Here is a 16,225-nt window from a genome sequence, read left to right as displayed (position 1 = left end):
AAGGAAAGCAAAATTATTATAAAAGTGCTGGACAAACTTATTATTATTACTATTATTATTAATAAACTTCATTTATAGGGTGCCACAAATGGTACACAGCTCCATACAGAGGGCAAAACAATAAGACAGCACAGAGTAAAACAGTACAGTACAATACAGTAGACAAGTAACAAATAGCTCTACAAATCTGAACACAACAACTGATGCAAGGGGTGCAATGGAAATACTCAGCATAAGTTGACACCTATACCTTTTTGTGTGGACACAGATAATGAATGGGTCTTGGTCATCTGAAGAAACAAAAACACAAGAGGAGTGGAGCCCTGGGGCAGAGATCCCAAGGAGGAGGTATAGCTTGTGACTGGTGTAAGAAATGTATGTAATGAGAACACTTGGGAGGAGGGCCCTGCTCATGGAGCTTACAGTCTAAAGGGAAGGGGGAGACAAACACTAGACATAATGAGTAAGTCAGTGTAAGGGAAGCAATGGGCAGGAAGCAGGAGTGAGAGAATTGGAGAATGCAAAAGGGTGAGGTAGACTACGTGGTGACATGGTTAAGTGGTAGATGGATATGCTTTTATGAACAGGTGAGTTTTCTGCTCCCACTGGAAACAATGCAGGCTGAGGGAGATTGTTACAATGGTGGGGGGAAGCATGGGAAAAGTCTTGGATCTTGAGTGAGATGTGGTAACCAAAGGGGATGAAAGGTGATGGCTATTGACTGACTGGAGTGTGTAAGGCGTGTGTAAGGAGTTGCAGTTGGAGATCGATCAGTATAAAAGGCTGACATGGTCAAAAGGTCGACACTGGAATCATCGACACAAACATGGTCAATCCATTTTTTTCCTAACCCTAATCTTCACCCTAATCCTCCACTTGGTGCCTAACCCTCCCTCCTGGGGATTCATCCTAACCGTCGAGGTAAGTGCTAACCTTAACCACTCCTTCTAGTGCCTAACCCTAACCATCCCTCCTAGTACCTAACCCTAACCATCGGGGTAAGTGCCTAACTCTAACTGTCCCTTCTAGAGTTGAACCCTAAACCTCCGGAAAGTGTCTAATCCTAACCCTAAAAAAACAAAACCATGTGTCAACCATTCAAATGAAAACCTTTTGACCATGTCGACCTTTTGTACCTGTTGATCTTCATCCATGTCATCCTTTTGTGTCTCGACCTTTTGTACTTGTCAACTTTTTGTACCTGTCCACCTATTCCCTGTCAACCATTTGGTGTCTGCCTAGATACTATAGACCTTTTCATTGTCGATCTATTGACTGCCATCCCTGACAGGGAGGGGAGGCAGATGTGGAGCAGTGGTAGAGGAAAATAAGTCTAGCTGCACCACTGAGTATAGATTGGAGAGGAGCAAGATGGGAGCAGGGGAGTCCAGTGAGGAGAAGGATGTAGTAGTTGAGGCAAGAAATTATCAGTCAGTGGACAATGGTTTTGGTGGCATCCTGGGAGAGAAAAAGTCTCATGAGAGATATGTTGCAGTTCTGCAACAATAAGGATAGGGCATGGGATTGAACGTGGGGGTAAAAGGAGAGGGTCAAGAATGACTCCCATTCAGCAGAGTTGGAAAACAGAGGAGATAATGGTGTTATTGACAGTGATGTGACTCTAGATGGAGAAAATGCTTATACATTCAGGAGGAGATGGCAGAGAGGCAACTGAGAGAGGAGGGAAGGGGAGAGATCAAGAGAGGAGAGGTACAGTTGAGTGTTGTCAACATAGAGGTTAAACTGGTGGCCAAAGGAACTTATGGGTTCACCCAGAGAGGAGGTGTACAGAGAAAAGAATAGAGGGCCAAGGACAGGACTCTGGGAACACTGATGGGAAGGATGGATGGGGAGCAGGTGGAACAAGAGGTAGAGACAGAGAAGGAGCAGTTGGCATGGTAGGAGAGGAACCATAAAAGGATGGTGTCAGAGAGGCCCATGGTTTGAAGGTTACAAGATAGGAGAGGGTGATCCATGGTGTCAAAGGCTGCAGAAAGGTCCAGGACAATGAGGAGGGAGAAGGTTATTGGAGACTTTGGCCGGAGCAGTTTCAGGGAATGGGTATGAAGTCCCGGCGGTGACGCCAGCAGACTGAAGAGAGAAGATCCCGACAGGGCAAGTAAGTACCCTACCCCTCTACTCCCCTTACCCTCCCTTATTGGTACCTAACCCTAACCTCCCCCCTAGTGCCTAACCCTAATCTCCTCCCAGGGGTGCCTAACCCTCCCACATAGGGGTGCCTAACCATAACCTCTCCCCCAAAACCTAGCCCTAACCCCATTACGCTTCCTGAACCTAACCCCCCCACGCAGCTAACGCTAAGGGCGCCCTGGACTTACCTCCTTCGGGCTGGCGTTCTTCGGCATTCCGGTGTCAGGATTAAGATAGGCATCAGTATTTTGACGCCTATCTTAAGTCCCTTGTCGGTATTCAGATGTCGGTATTGAGACCGGCGGCCACAATAACTAAATCAAAGTTTCAGTGGAGTGGAGGAGGCAGAAGCCAGATTGGAGAGGATCAAGGATAGAGTTATCAGAGAGGTAGCAGGTGAGATGGTTGTAGACAAGCCACTCAAGTATTTTAGAGGCAAAAAGGAGAAGAGAAAATGGTTTGGTAATTAAAGAGTGAGGTGGAAGATGCCAGTGGAGAGGGATAGATTGAAGAGATGAGCAAGGTGGGAGCAGGCAGTGGGGGAGAGGAGCTCAGGATGATTGTACACTGGGGGTGATTCATCTTAAGATGGGATTGCAAAGCTGCATGCAAGCAGCTTTGCAATTATGTCCTTGCTAATATGCAAATGCAGCAGGAGGTATATAACACCCCCTGCTGTATTTGCGATCCCAGCACTGAGACCTCAACTTACTGAGGCTGACCGGCTTGCGAGGCCAGGAAACTGCATCCATGGACACAACCCCATGCCTTGCCACTCCCATAAAATGGGTTAGACATACCCCGTTTCCAGGAACGCAGCCCGTCCCTGCCCCCGAACCCGCACCACCCCTTAAATATCTCTCCCTGTCAGTCGGGCAGAGGCATAGCAAGGGCTGTGTGCAATTATGCAGGACCTGTTCTGCACATTCGCAGAACGGGTCCTGCACGTGCGCATATTAATGATTATTGGGAATATGCATTCAGCATTGCAATGCTGAATTAGCATTTGCAATGCTGAATGAACCGCACTATTAGCAAAAGGCACAGGAGCTGAGAATTGGACACAGGAGCATATTGGTAACATAAGTCACCTTAGTTTTTGATATACCAAGTGCAAGTTCTGAAACTCTAAATGCCACCTCTTGCCTTCAACTCTAGTTAATAGACCTTGTACTACCTGGGTACCAACATGAAGCTAACATGAAGCTAACTGGCCAGAACCAAGGCAGGTTTTGTCTCATTGTAATGCCAAACGATAAGTTCTCAGAATTAACCTATAAGACCTTTCTAATTGGGGTCTTCAGCATTAGCAGTGACACTGAATAACTTTGAACAATTAATCAAAGTATTTAACTTCTTGACTTCAACAAATATTTCTCATGTCCTTGCTTCAGGTTACAGCCTAATCAGTGCCACAGTTTACTGTGGTAGTCAGCAGTGTCTTTACCCTATGTGATTTTATCCATACTTACCTACCCTCCCGATTTGGTCGGGAGCCTCCCGAAAATCGGGTGCCGCTCCCGGCCCCCCGGAAAGGTAGGTAAGTCTCCCAGTCCCCGGAGATCCATATGGCTCCCCCCGCAAATACAGTATTATCCCCGGCAGCGGGGCTCCCGATGACACGATTCGCGTCATCATGGCCCCGCCTCCTGCTTCACACTGCCATTTATCTTGGCATTGGGAAGAGGAAGCGGGGCCGCGATGATGCGATCGCATTGTTACGCCCATGCCCCGCTCCCATTGACTAGTCAAGGTCCGGGTCACGCCCCCTTTTGATGGGACACGCCCCCCTACTGAGGATGCCCGATAGCTCCCTCCCAGAAGGAGGGAGCTACAAGTCGGCAACTCTGATTTTATCTTGTGGACCAAGGGGGTATTAAAGCCTGAGGGAGCCCATGTGCAGGGCCCCCTCAACAGCACATGTTACATTGTGCAGCAGAAAGCAGGTCCCTCCTACTCTGCGGTGCCATCTTCCCAGTGATATTCAGGAATACGGTGCATGTGCACAAGAGAGCAATGGCTCTGGCGCAGTTCCAGGGTCTTTGCTTCCACTGTGTGGTGCCATCTTCCCAAAGATGTCACTGGGAAGATGGCACACCTGTGGAAGAGGGACCTGCTTGCCGGCACACAGTAAGTATAATCTGGGTACAGGGAATGCAATGCTGGGCACCCCTGCACCCAGGGGCCTGTGTGCACTGCACACCCTACACCTAATATAAATAGATCTATGTTGTGGACCACACTAAAACAACCGACCAACGCTGTCTTCCGGCTCCCGCGCTGTACGCTCCTTCCTCATCTCTCAAGGCAGTCTCCGCTGTTGTCCTCTGGAGGGTCCCGCTGCTGTGCTGCTCCCACGCCGGCTCCTGCTGACCACTGGTCCCTGCTGACTACCTCCAGGAAGCGCTGTCCTCCGGTTCATGGGTGCGGCCATCTTGGATTGCCCATGTGACCCAACTTCCACCAATGAGGAGCCTTCTCCTTGTCTCTCAGCCTGTCAGCTCCCAGTGTCCACTACAAAAGGATCCCCAATGCTCACACAAGTTGCCAGTGCAACTAGTTTCTTAGTTTAACTAAGCAAGCCTTCCCACTGCACTCCAGCCGCTTCACGTAGCCACTCAGCTACCAACGTCTATCCATGGCTATCCAGCCGCTCCACGTAGCCACTCAGCTACCAACGTCTACTCACGGCTATCCAGCCGCTCCATGTAGCCACTCAGCTACCAACGTCTACCCTCGGCTATCCAGCCGCTCCACGTAGCCACTCAGCTACCAATGTCTACCCACGGCTATCCAGCCGCTCCACGTAGCTTCCTAGCTACCATGCTACTGCCGCATTCCTCAAACTCCTGTCAGTTCGCTGCACCCTCTCATGCGGAGAAACTTCATTAAGCCAAGTCTCCTCCAGCGAGCATCTGCGCCAAGTAATACAGATCCAAGGCCCAGTCCGGGAACACAGCTCCTAAATCCCACGATTGTGACAGTTTGCACTGGCCAGATGGACTCGGCAAGTGGTCAAGGATCTGGGGTAGATCCCTCGCAGGATGTACTATCTCATCTGGAAAGACAGGAGACTTCTCAGGCCCAGTTGATCCAATTCATCCAAGATATGTCGTCACGCCTGGACAACATTCAGTCCTTACTGGCTCATCCCGCTGGCTCCCAAGCCGCCTCTCCTCCTGTGGTGTCACCTGCTCCTCCGGTTCTACCTCCTGCTCGTCTTCAGCTTTCCCCTCTGAGCAAGTTCGATGACAACCCCAAATTATGCAGGGGTTTTTTAAACCAATGCGAAATCCAATTCGAGCTACAATCCGCCAACTTTCCGATGGCCAGAACCAGGGTGGCATATATCATCTCTCTACTCTCTGGCCAAGCACTCGATTGGGTCTCGCCCCTTTGGGAGAAGTCGGATCCCCTGCTCTCCAACTACCCTGAATTTGTTGCCACATTTCGCAAAATCTTTGATGAACCCGGAAGAACCACTTCCGCATCAGCTGATATTCTACGCCTCCGTCAGGGCAGCAGGACCGTCGGCCAATACGTAGTCCAGTTCCAAACTCTGGCTTCAGAACTCAATTGGAACGAGGATGCCCTCATCGCCTTCTGGAGTGGCCTTTCTGAAAGACTCAAAGATGACCTAGCTTCCCGTGACCTTCCAACCAGTTTGGATGAGTTAATCTCTCTCTGCAACAAAGTGGATCTCCATCACAGGGAGCGTGCCTTGGAAAGAGGCAGATTTGATCGTGGAAGGCCACGTCCAGCTTCCCGTTTACCCTCTCCTCCTCTGGGCGAAGAACCCATGCAGGTCAACCGCTCTCATTTATCGGCTGAGGAACGGCAGAAAAGGCAGAGGCAGAACCTCTGTATGTACTGCGGATCTCCTCAACATTTAGTTAAATCTTGTCCCGTTCGTCCGGGAAATGCCTCCTCCTAACTTATGAAAGAGAGGTTAAGTTAGGAGTTGCCATTGAATCACAAAGGAAGTCTGATTCCACCATCCAGGCTCATTTAAAGTTTCCTCGAGGTTCCAAAGCTGTATTAGCTCTCCTGGATTCCGGAGCGGCAGAGAACTTTGTCACTACTGACTTTGTCCAGAAACATCAAATCCCCATGGAAGCGTTGCCTCGAGTCATCACTTTAACCGCCATCGATGGTAGTCGCATTTCTAGTGGAACCATCACCCATCGTACAACACCACTTAAACTTACCATTGGGGTGCTCCATTCCGAACAACTATCCTTCCTAGTGATTCCCAAAGCCTCTCATTCTTTAGTCCTCGGATTACCCTGGCTACAGAGACATTCACCACAAATCGATTGGACCACCATGCAAATAACCTCCTGGGGTTCCAATTGCTTCAAAGGCTGCCTTCAGCGGGTAATACCTGTCAGATCTTCCATCGTATGGGATTCTACAGACCTGCCCAAAGCCTATGATGGGTTTCAGGACGTCTTTAGCAAACAGAGCGCAGATCTGTTACCTCCCCATCGTGATTGGGACTGTCCCATAGATCTGATTCCCGGGAAGTATCCTCCTAGAGGCTGAACCTACCCTCTATCTCTCCCTGAGACTGTCGGAGTACATTAAGGAAAACTAAAGTAAAGGCTTCATTCGACCTTCCACGTCTCCAGCAGGGGCTGGATTTTTCTTTGTAAAAAAGAAAGATGGTGGCTTGCGCCCGTGTATTGACTACCGGGGTCTTAATGAAATAACTATTAAGAATCGCTACCCTCTTCCTCTCATAACAGAGTTATTTGATAGAGTCAAGGGAGCCACAGATTTTACCAAACTCGACCTAAGAGGAGCCTATAATTTAATTCGTATCCGTCCAGGCGATGAATGGAAAACGGCCTTCAACACCAGGGATGGGCACTATGAGTATCTCGTTATGCCCTTCGGCCTCTGTAATGCTCCAGCTGTCTTCCAGTTTTTCATCAATGAAATCTTCCGGGACCTTTTGTACAAGTGTGTGGTCGTTTACTTGGACGACATTTTGATTTTTTCTCAAGACCTCCAAACTCATCGAGACCAGGTGAAATAAGTCCTTCTGAGGTTGCGGTCCAATCAACTTTTTTGCAAATTAGAGAAATGTCTGTTTGAGGTCTCAAGTGTACCATTCCTGGGATACATCATCTCCGGAACAGGCCTTCAAATGGATTCTTCAAAACTACAAGCCATTCTTGATTGGTCTCTTCCTTCTTCCTTAAAATCCATACAAAGATTCCTAGGATTTGCCAACTATTATCGCAAGTTTGTAAAAGGTTTCTCGACTCTGGTAGCTCCGATTACAGCCCTCACCCGCAAGGGAGCAGATCCAACTAAATGGCCCGTCGAAGCTACTTCTGCATTTCAACTTCTTAAGCAAGCCTTCATCTCCGCTCCCATCTTAAAGCAACCAGACTCCACCCGGCCATTTATCCTGGAGGTGGACGCATCCTCTGAAGGTGTCGGTGCAGTGCTCTCCCAGCGATTTAAAGATGAAAAACTTCATCCCTGTGGTTTCTTTTCCCGGAAGTTTTTGCCTGCAGAAAAGAACTGCACCATCGGAGATCAAGAGATACTTGCCATGAAACTAGCCCTCGAAGAATGGCGATATCTTGTAGAAGGAGCTCATTACCCCATTACCATTTTTACAGACCATAAGAACCTCCTTTATCTTAAATCTGCAAATTGCTTGAACCCTTGTCAAGCCCAGTGGGCAATGTTTTTCTCCAGATTTAACTTCAAAGTCTCCTATCATCCCGGTTCACAAAACCTCAAAGCCGACGCACTCTCCCATTCCATGACGAGCGACCCTGATCTACCCATGGAACAGCCCCAACCAATCTTGAATTCAACTTTCTTCGCCTCTACCAAATTATCTTCTATACCCCCGGTTGGGAAGACTTTCGTCGCTCCGGAACTCCGCAAGAGGTTACTGCATTGGGCTCATGCTTACCGGTTCTCTGGTCACTTGAGTATGGATAAAACCCTAGAATTCATCCAGCGGTCCTATTGGTGGTCTTCGATGAAAAAGGATGTCAGGTCTTATGTGTCATCATTCGCTAAATGTGCCCAACACAAGATACCTCGGCGGGTTCCACACGGTCAACTCCAGCCTCTTGCAATTCCATTTAAGCCATGGACTCACCTATCTATGGATTTCATCTCTGATCTTCCTCCATCTCGGGGCCACAACACAATTTGGGTTATCGTGGATCGCTTTTCTAAAATGGCTAATTTCGTACCACTTACTGGGCTTCCGTCTGCACCTCTACTCGCCCAGAGCTTTATAAAAGAGATCTTCAAGCTCCACGGCCTTCCTCAAGAGATCATCTCCGACAGGGGAGTACAGTTCGTCTGATCAGCCCTTCAAGTAAAACTCAAATTTTCTACCGCTTATCATCCCCAGACCAACGGTCAGACCGAAAGGGTCAATCAAGACCTGGAACAGTTCCTGCGCTCTTTTGTCTCATCCTCCCAAGATGACTGGATTGAACTTCTTCCTTGGGCCGAATTTGCTCACAATAATCATTATCACACGTCCACCAGCTCAACTCCTTTTTTTACAGTTTTTGGTCATCATCCTTGAGTGCCAGATTTCCCTCTTCTTCCAACATTAGATGTCCCTGCGGCCAAGATGTCCCTTCAACGGTTCTCCAACATCTGGGAAAAGATTTGTTCCTCTCTGACTAAAACGTCAGCTCGGTACAAGAGATTTGCTGACCGCCAAAGACGAGCGGTTCCAAATTTCCAACCTGGGGATATGGTCTGGCTCTCTACCCGAAACCTAAGACTCCGAGTACCCTCGATGAAATTTGCTCCGCGATTCATTGGTCCATTCCCAATTATCAAAGTCTTGAATCCTGTGGCTTACAAGTTAAAGCTTCCTCCATTTCTTCGCATTCCAAGTTCTTTCCATATTTCTCTTTTAAAACCACTGGTCTTAAACCGATTTCAGAAGGTCCTGCCTAAAGCTTCTAGTGTTCAAACACAGCAGGGAGAGGAGTTCGAAGTTGACAGAATCTTAGCTTCCCGTTGTCGATACAACCGTCTTCAATACCTCATCGACTGGAAGAATTATGGTCCGGAGGAACGAATCTGGATAAATGCCTCCGATGTCCATGCACCCCGTCAAAGCATTCCATATGAAATTTCCTCATAAACCAAGGAAGTGTCCGGTGGCCACTCTTGAAGAAGGGGGTACTGTGACACGCCGGCCTGGAGACCCTAGAATCAGACCCCGTCACTTACCTGTGTGGGCTCTGACCCGCGCTGTCTTCCGACTCCCGCGCTGTACGCTCCTTCCTCATCTCTCAAGGCAGTCTCCGCTGTTGTCCTCTGGAGGGTCCTGCTGCTGTGCTGCTCCCATGCCAGCTCCTGCTGAACGCTGGTCCCTGCTGACTACCTCCAGGAAGCGCTGTCCACCAGTCCATGGGCGCGGCCATCTTGGATTGCCCATGTGACCCAACTACCACCAATGAGGAGCCTTCTCCTTCTCTCTCAGCCTGTCAGCTCCCAGTGTCCACTACAAAAGGATCCCCAATGCTCACACAAGTTGCCAGTGCAACTAGCTTCTTAGTTTAACTAAGCAAGCCTTCCCACTGTGCTCCAGCCGCTCCACGTAGCCACTCAGCTACCAACATCTACCCACGGCTATCCAGCCGCTCCACGTAGCCACTCAGCTACCAACGTCTACACACGGCTATCCAGCCGCTCCACGTAGCCACTCAGCTACCAACATCTACCCACGGCTATCCAGCCACTCCACGTAGCCACTCAGCTACCAACGTCTACCCTCGGCTAGCCAGCCGCTCCACGTAGCCACTCAGCTACCAACGTCTACCCACGGCTATCCAGCCGCTCCACGTAGCCACTCAGCTACCAACGTCTACCCACGGCTATCCAGCCGCTCCACATAGCCACTCAGCTACCAACGTCTACCCACGGCTATCCAGCCGCTCCACGTAGCCACTCAGCTACCAACATCTACCCATGGCTATCCAGCCGCTCCACATAGCCACTCAGCTACCAACGTCTACCCACGTCTATCCAGCCGCTCCACGTAGCTTCCTAGCTACCACGCTACTGCCGCATTCCTCAAACTCCTGTCAGTTCGCTGCACCCTCTTATGCGGAGAAACTTCATTAAGCCAAGTCTCCTCCAGCGAGCGTCTGCGCCAAGTAATACAGATCCATGGCCCAGTCCGGGAACACAGCTCCTAAATCCCACGATTGTGACAATATGTGAGTGAGATAGGTAGGTATGTAATAAACTTTTACTATACACAGTGCGTGAGTGTGAGTGGTTATCTAACTATTTATTTTACAGTGGGGGTATGGGTGTCGGCTGCCTGCTGGCACTTGTAGTTCCACAAGTGCCAAAGGGCAGGCATGCTGGCACCTTTAGTTCCACTGTAAGATACAATAGTTTAGAACTATTTTGAACATTATTAGCCCTGTACCCACAACCCAGGGGTGTGGGGAAGAGCCCCGGGCTTCATCCTAAGCCTAGGGTTTTTGGGAGAGGGGGGGGCCCTTCTTTGAGGGGTCCCCACCTCCCCTGAGATCCCTGGCTTGGGCTGACCAGTTTAGGGTGTTAATGCTTTGGCCAGGGAGACCCAGTAATAGGGTCTCCTGGCTGTGTCATCACACCTGGTCAGTTTGGGTCCGGTGCTCGTTTTAAATACAGGGGGCCCCTATGCATTTTTTCCCCCTATATTTAAAACCAGGACTGTCCCTACAGCCTTGTGCTGGTTCTTAAATTACGGGGGAACCCTACACGTTTTTTTCCCCGTAATTTTAGGAACCAGGACTGGCTGAGCAGTCCGGGGCTGGTTATGTCTTTTGGGGGGGGAACCCTACATCATATTTTTTTTTTTTACATTTAACCCTTTGTTTACAGGTAGATCACACAAGCAGCCTTCACATATCTCACTGTTATGTGCAGGCTGCTTGTTCGGGAGAGTTAGGCAGAGAGAAAACACTGCAATCTCGGGTGAGCAATCTCATCTACAGTTGCTACTCGGGGGGAGAAATCTCAATCTGCTTCACCAACCGAAAACTCACTCTCAGCTAAACTCACTTCTTAGTAGATTTGCGAGTTTCAGGAGCCTCAAATCACCGGAGTTTTGACAATGCTAATAGAGTTTTAAAAGAAAATCCCTCGATCAGACTCGAATCTTTTACCTCTAAGATTCAGATCAAAATTCCATGCAGAGAGATTCAATTTTATGGAGGTGACAGGGCAGTGGCTAGCTAGATGCGGGTGTGTCACAATCAGTGACTGCGTCCAAAGATGCAGTTGCACATACACCAGCTGACATGAACAGATGGAAACATTGCACCTGCCATAGGGTATGTGCAATAATGATGTTGCAACTTTTTTTGCTTTTGCGGTCATCTGTTCAAGACTTTAAACTGACACTGCCAATCAAGGAAGGGGTTCTGCAATATTATGTTTCAATTCAATCCCCATGACAAAATTAGTCCCATCTTGCTACAACCATGATTTCTCTCATAACTGAACCTCCATAACCATATTACTCAATGTTGTGAAATCCTAAATGTGGACATGTCCAAATGTAGGCATGGCTATGTCTCATTTTGGGAATGGGGGTTTTCCATTCACAGTAGGTGTGATATCACCCCAGGGGGTGAATTTAGTGCTTAATAAGTGGTCGGCTGCTCAAACACCCTCTTCCCTCCTCTAAAACATTCCTTCATTACTTGTACATATGTCATTGAATGAGCAGCAAACAGTGAGAGACATACCTGCCAACTGTACCAAAACTGAGGCAAAGCCCTGGTGATTGAGATGGTAGAAGTGTCTAGCTGAAATAGAGACAGTTGGGTGTTATGGAATCGTTATGAAATACTGCCGGCCGCATGGCCGGTGGTTCGATTCCCGGCAGCGCCTGGCTGACCATAGCAGAGTTCCCGGGCAGCGGAAGCCCGACAGCGCTGGAAATCCCGATCGTCGATGGGTAAGTATTGACTAACTTAACCCCCTAACCCTCCTAAGGGGTGCCTAACCCTAACCTCCCCCCCAAGTGCCTGACCCTAACCCCCCTTCCCCGCTGCCTAAACCTAAGTCCTCCGGGGGGTGCCTATCCCTAAGTCCCCCACCGAGGGGGTGCCTAACCCTCCCTCCCCCTAGCCTAACCCTAACCCTCCCGGGGAGGTGCCTAACCCTAAGTCCCCCCCCGGGTGCCTTAAACCTGACCCTCCCCCCCGCGGCTGTCTGCTCACGGCGCCCGGCATCCCTTCGATCGGGATGCCGGGCGCCGGCCTCCCGGCATCGGGGAAATGTCAGGCGTCTACATCTAGATGCCCGGCATTTTACCCTCGCTGGGATATGACAGTCGGGAAGCCGGCTGCCGGTATTAAGGCAGCTGGCTTCCCGATTGTATACCGGTGTTATGGCCTGAGTGTGGTTTTTTTAATTCCTGTCCATCTCTCTTCCTATTAAAATAAATTATCCTGATGACTTCTGGTGGGTGAAAAATCTGGCATGGCCACTCTTGAACCACGTACCTGAGAGTCTCATGTATATGTAACCCTCTGTTACTGAATGAAATATAATTGCCTCCACCCAGGATATTTGATATATATAAATGTACTGTATATATGAAGCAGGCCCCCTGGGAAGTTTAGATTTCAATGAATGTCGAGATTGTATAGTGTGTTTAGTAATGAGGATTGGTGTATGACCATTAACAATATACTAAACCCTTGTAAGGTCAATAATAACACCTTCTTACGTTCTTTCTTCTTGGTATTGCATAAACTGGAACCAGTCATTGACTACACCTGTAAGTTTATACATATATATACTAACACAGACAACTTTACGTGGCCCTTTTGCGTACTACGTCAAAACTAAGGACCTCATTCAGAGGCAGTCGCAAGAAGCGATCGCTCTCTCTGAATGAGGGCGGGCGCTTCTTTTTTTTCGGTGCGGCCTCCTGGTTGCTGGCTAAGTTGTGGGTTACGACCCACAAGGGTCTGGTCGTAAGCCCCGATGGTCGCGATGGTCTTGACCATCACGACCACTACCTATGTCGGTTGTTAGAGCTGTGGGTGTTAACCCACAGCTTAACGATCGACAAGGAGGCGGCCGTTCAGGATGCAAGCGGCCCCCCTGATTCAGAGCGACCGCTTGCATCTAACGACCGCCTCTGAATGAGGCCCTATGTCTCTTCTTACAAAGTACTCCTCTTGCCAACTAAAGCCAACTACTGTACTACCACTCTCCCAAAATTTGTTCTCAAGTAGAGCAACCATTAATCTGGAACAACAAATAAAGCTCATAGACAAAGAAGGTATTGCATTGACGTCTGCAAGGTTACCCAATGAAATTACAAAAGATGTATGACAACTTAATAATATATGCCGCAATTAAAGATCTGATGCAGCTGTTATTAGCTCAGCAGAGAACTTGTATTCATATTCGAGATGGCATTTAAATCAAAATAATCTTTTATATTAACCTGCTTGAAAAATAACAGAAAAAAAAACATGACAAATGTTCTTTGCCTACAATGATTCATAGTTGCCATGGAGCTTGCTTTAATTTATGATGAAAATCATTCCTGTAGGATTGAAAATTAACTGTTTTTCTGCCTAAATGTGTGGCATGTACAGTATAGCTTAATATTGAAAGCAAAGGCAGCATACAGCCATCTGAATATCATCAAAACATTTAAAATACATGTGATAGATCAATTAATATCTTTCTCTCCCTCTCGCTTTCTCTTTCGGTCAAAGGTTTTAGAACACCCTATTTTTCCCAGTTTATTGAAATTTACGCAGTTTAATGTCTCACTGTACATTGAAATAAAGGCATAGAACAAATGAACAATTAAAAAAAGAAATCATAGAATTATTTTGTTGGACAAAATTTTATCTACATTTTTGACTTATCAAACTAGCCATCTTTTGCAGATATAACCGCTGAACACTCTCATGGCATTCTTTTTACAACGGAAGTCAAATATTGTTTGGGAAGTTCTTCCCAACACTGTAGAATAATTTCATCCCAATCTAGCTTGATGAGGTTTAAGCCTGGAGACTATACTGCCCATTCCATGATTTGAAACCCATTGTCTTGTTCTTTTCTGTGAAGGTAGTTTTGATATATCCTACAGGTATGTTTTGGGTTAATAGCTTGCTGTAAGATGAACCATTGACCAACCAGGTGTAGAACAGAGGCCGAGTTGCACGTGAACAGGCGGCTCTCACGTGTGTAACGCGACTCATAACTCAGGGAGGATAGACGAGGAAGGACATATTTGTAAATGCGTACGACTGGAAATATGGACGTCTAGTCATCCAAAATTGCGACCGCCTTACTTGCGACTCACAATCATGCCCTATGTTTAATGGAATTAATGCCTTATGTCTGCTGAGATCTAGAAGAGAGTTATAATCATAGACATATTTATAATGGGTGCAGACTGTGTGGTGCACACGGGCCCCTGGATCCAGGGGAGCTCCACACTGTATACCCTGCACCCAAAATATACTTACCTTGCTCTGGAATGCAGGTCCATTCTCCTCTGCAGCACCATCTTCATAGTGACATCTTTAGGAAGATGGCACTGCACAGTGAAAGCAAAGACTCTGACTTTATGCCAGAGCCTTTGTTCTCTTACGTACATGCGCCACTCTCCCAAATATCACTAGGAAGATGGCACTGCAGAGGAGGAGGGACCTGCATTACAGAGCAAGGTAAGATGCGGGGTATGGGAGGGCCCACTGCTCAGAGAAGGGGCCCCTCGGGCATTATTTCACCCCTGGTTATAATAAATGTGAAAAGCCATGGTTAAAAATGTTCTCGGACAACAGGGTAAAAAAATAAGTTGTACTGTAAAACACATCACAGTTGCACTCCTCATGATCAGGAGTGAGGTTTTTGCCAAGGAAGAACAAAAGAGAGCAGTTCCAGGCATATCTTCAGATAGAGCAGCGGAACTGATGGAACAGTGAATCCAATACAGCATACACTTCCACAGTAAAAATAAATACATAGGGGTATATTTGCTAAAGTGAGCGTTTTTAGAAGTGTAGATGTTGCCCCTAGCAACCAATCAGATGCTACTTAACATTTAACTAGCACCTTCTAGAAGATAATAGCAGGAATCTCATTGGTTGCTATGGGCAACATCTCCACTTCTAAAAACTCTCACTTTAGTAAATATATCCCGTAGTGCCTGCTGCACTGAGTAGCGAGACTATACATAGAGGCATATTATTATCTGATATGAATACGCTGTTGTAAAGAAAACTAAAACACATAAAGGCTGATTCTGAGCCGTACATAAAGTGTCTTTAGTTGCAAACAGCCGCAGGAGCCTAATTTACTATCTTATGGTAATGCGAGAATCCATAGGGCAAATACGAGGGTTGTTGCTGCCCCGTCATCACTAATATCTGCACTTGCTCCTTACTCAGACTAGTGGTTCCAACCGTCTCATCTTTTCCAATTTCAATGGAGATCACAAGCAATGCTGTGGATTTCTTAATCAATGTGCAATACAATTTAAACTACAGCCAGCAACTTTTCCCACTAACAGAGCCAAAGTAGCATACAGTACATGGTTTCTCTTATTTCCAGTCAGGCTCTTGCTTGGGCCTCTCCTTTGTGGAAAAGAAACGATCCCTTATTATATAATTTTGCTAACTTCTTGAGGTAATTTAGTCAGATATTCAATGATCCAGGATGTATTGTATCAGCATGGTCTGGTATATTGGGGTTACATCAGGGCTCTCAGACAGTTGGTGAATATACGACCCTCTTCTAAACATTAGCCTCAGAATTGCAATTGAACAATGACTTCTCACATGGACTGGCTGACCGCATTAATGATTATCTAGCTCCATGGGAACTTCCATCCTCACTAGATTAGCATATTATTTTGTGTAATAAAATTGATCTTCATTTTAACCAACCTTACCTCTGGCAGTTCATTTATTCCTCATAGCCATCAATGGGAGACATATCCCCGAAGGAACAGTTTGTCTTCATACCACTCCCATTTATCTCCGGGTTGAAGTTCTTTCATGGTTCTGCGTCAGTCCTTTGCTCACCTTGT

Source organism: Taudactylus pleione, unplaced genomic scaffold, assembly GCF_031769625.1.
Source record: "Taudactylus pleione unplaced genomic scaffold, aTauple2 ptg000207l, whole genome shotgun sequence".
Classification (NCBI taxonomy): Eukaryota; Metazoa; Chordata; class Amphibia; order Anura; family Myobatrachidae; genus Taudactylus; species Taudactylus pleione.
This window is presented reverse-complemented; position numbering follows the sequence as displayed.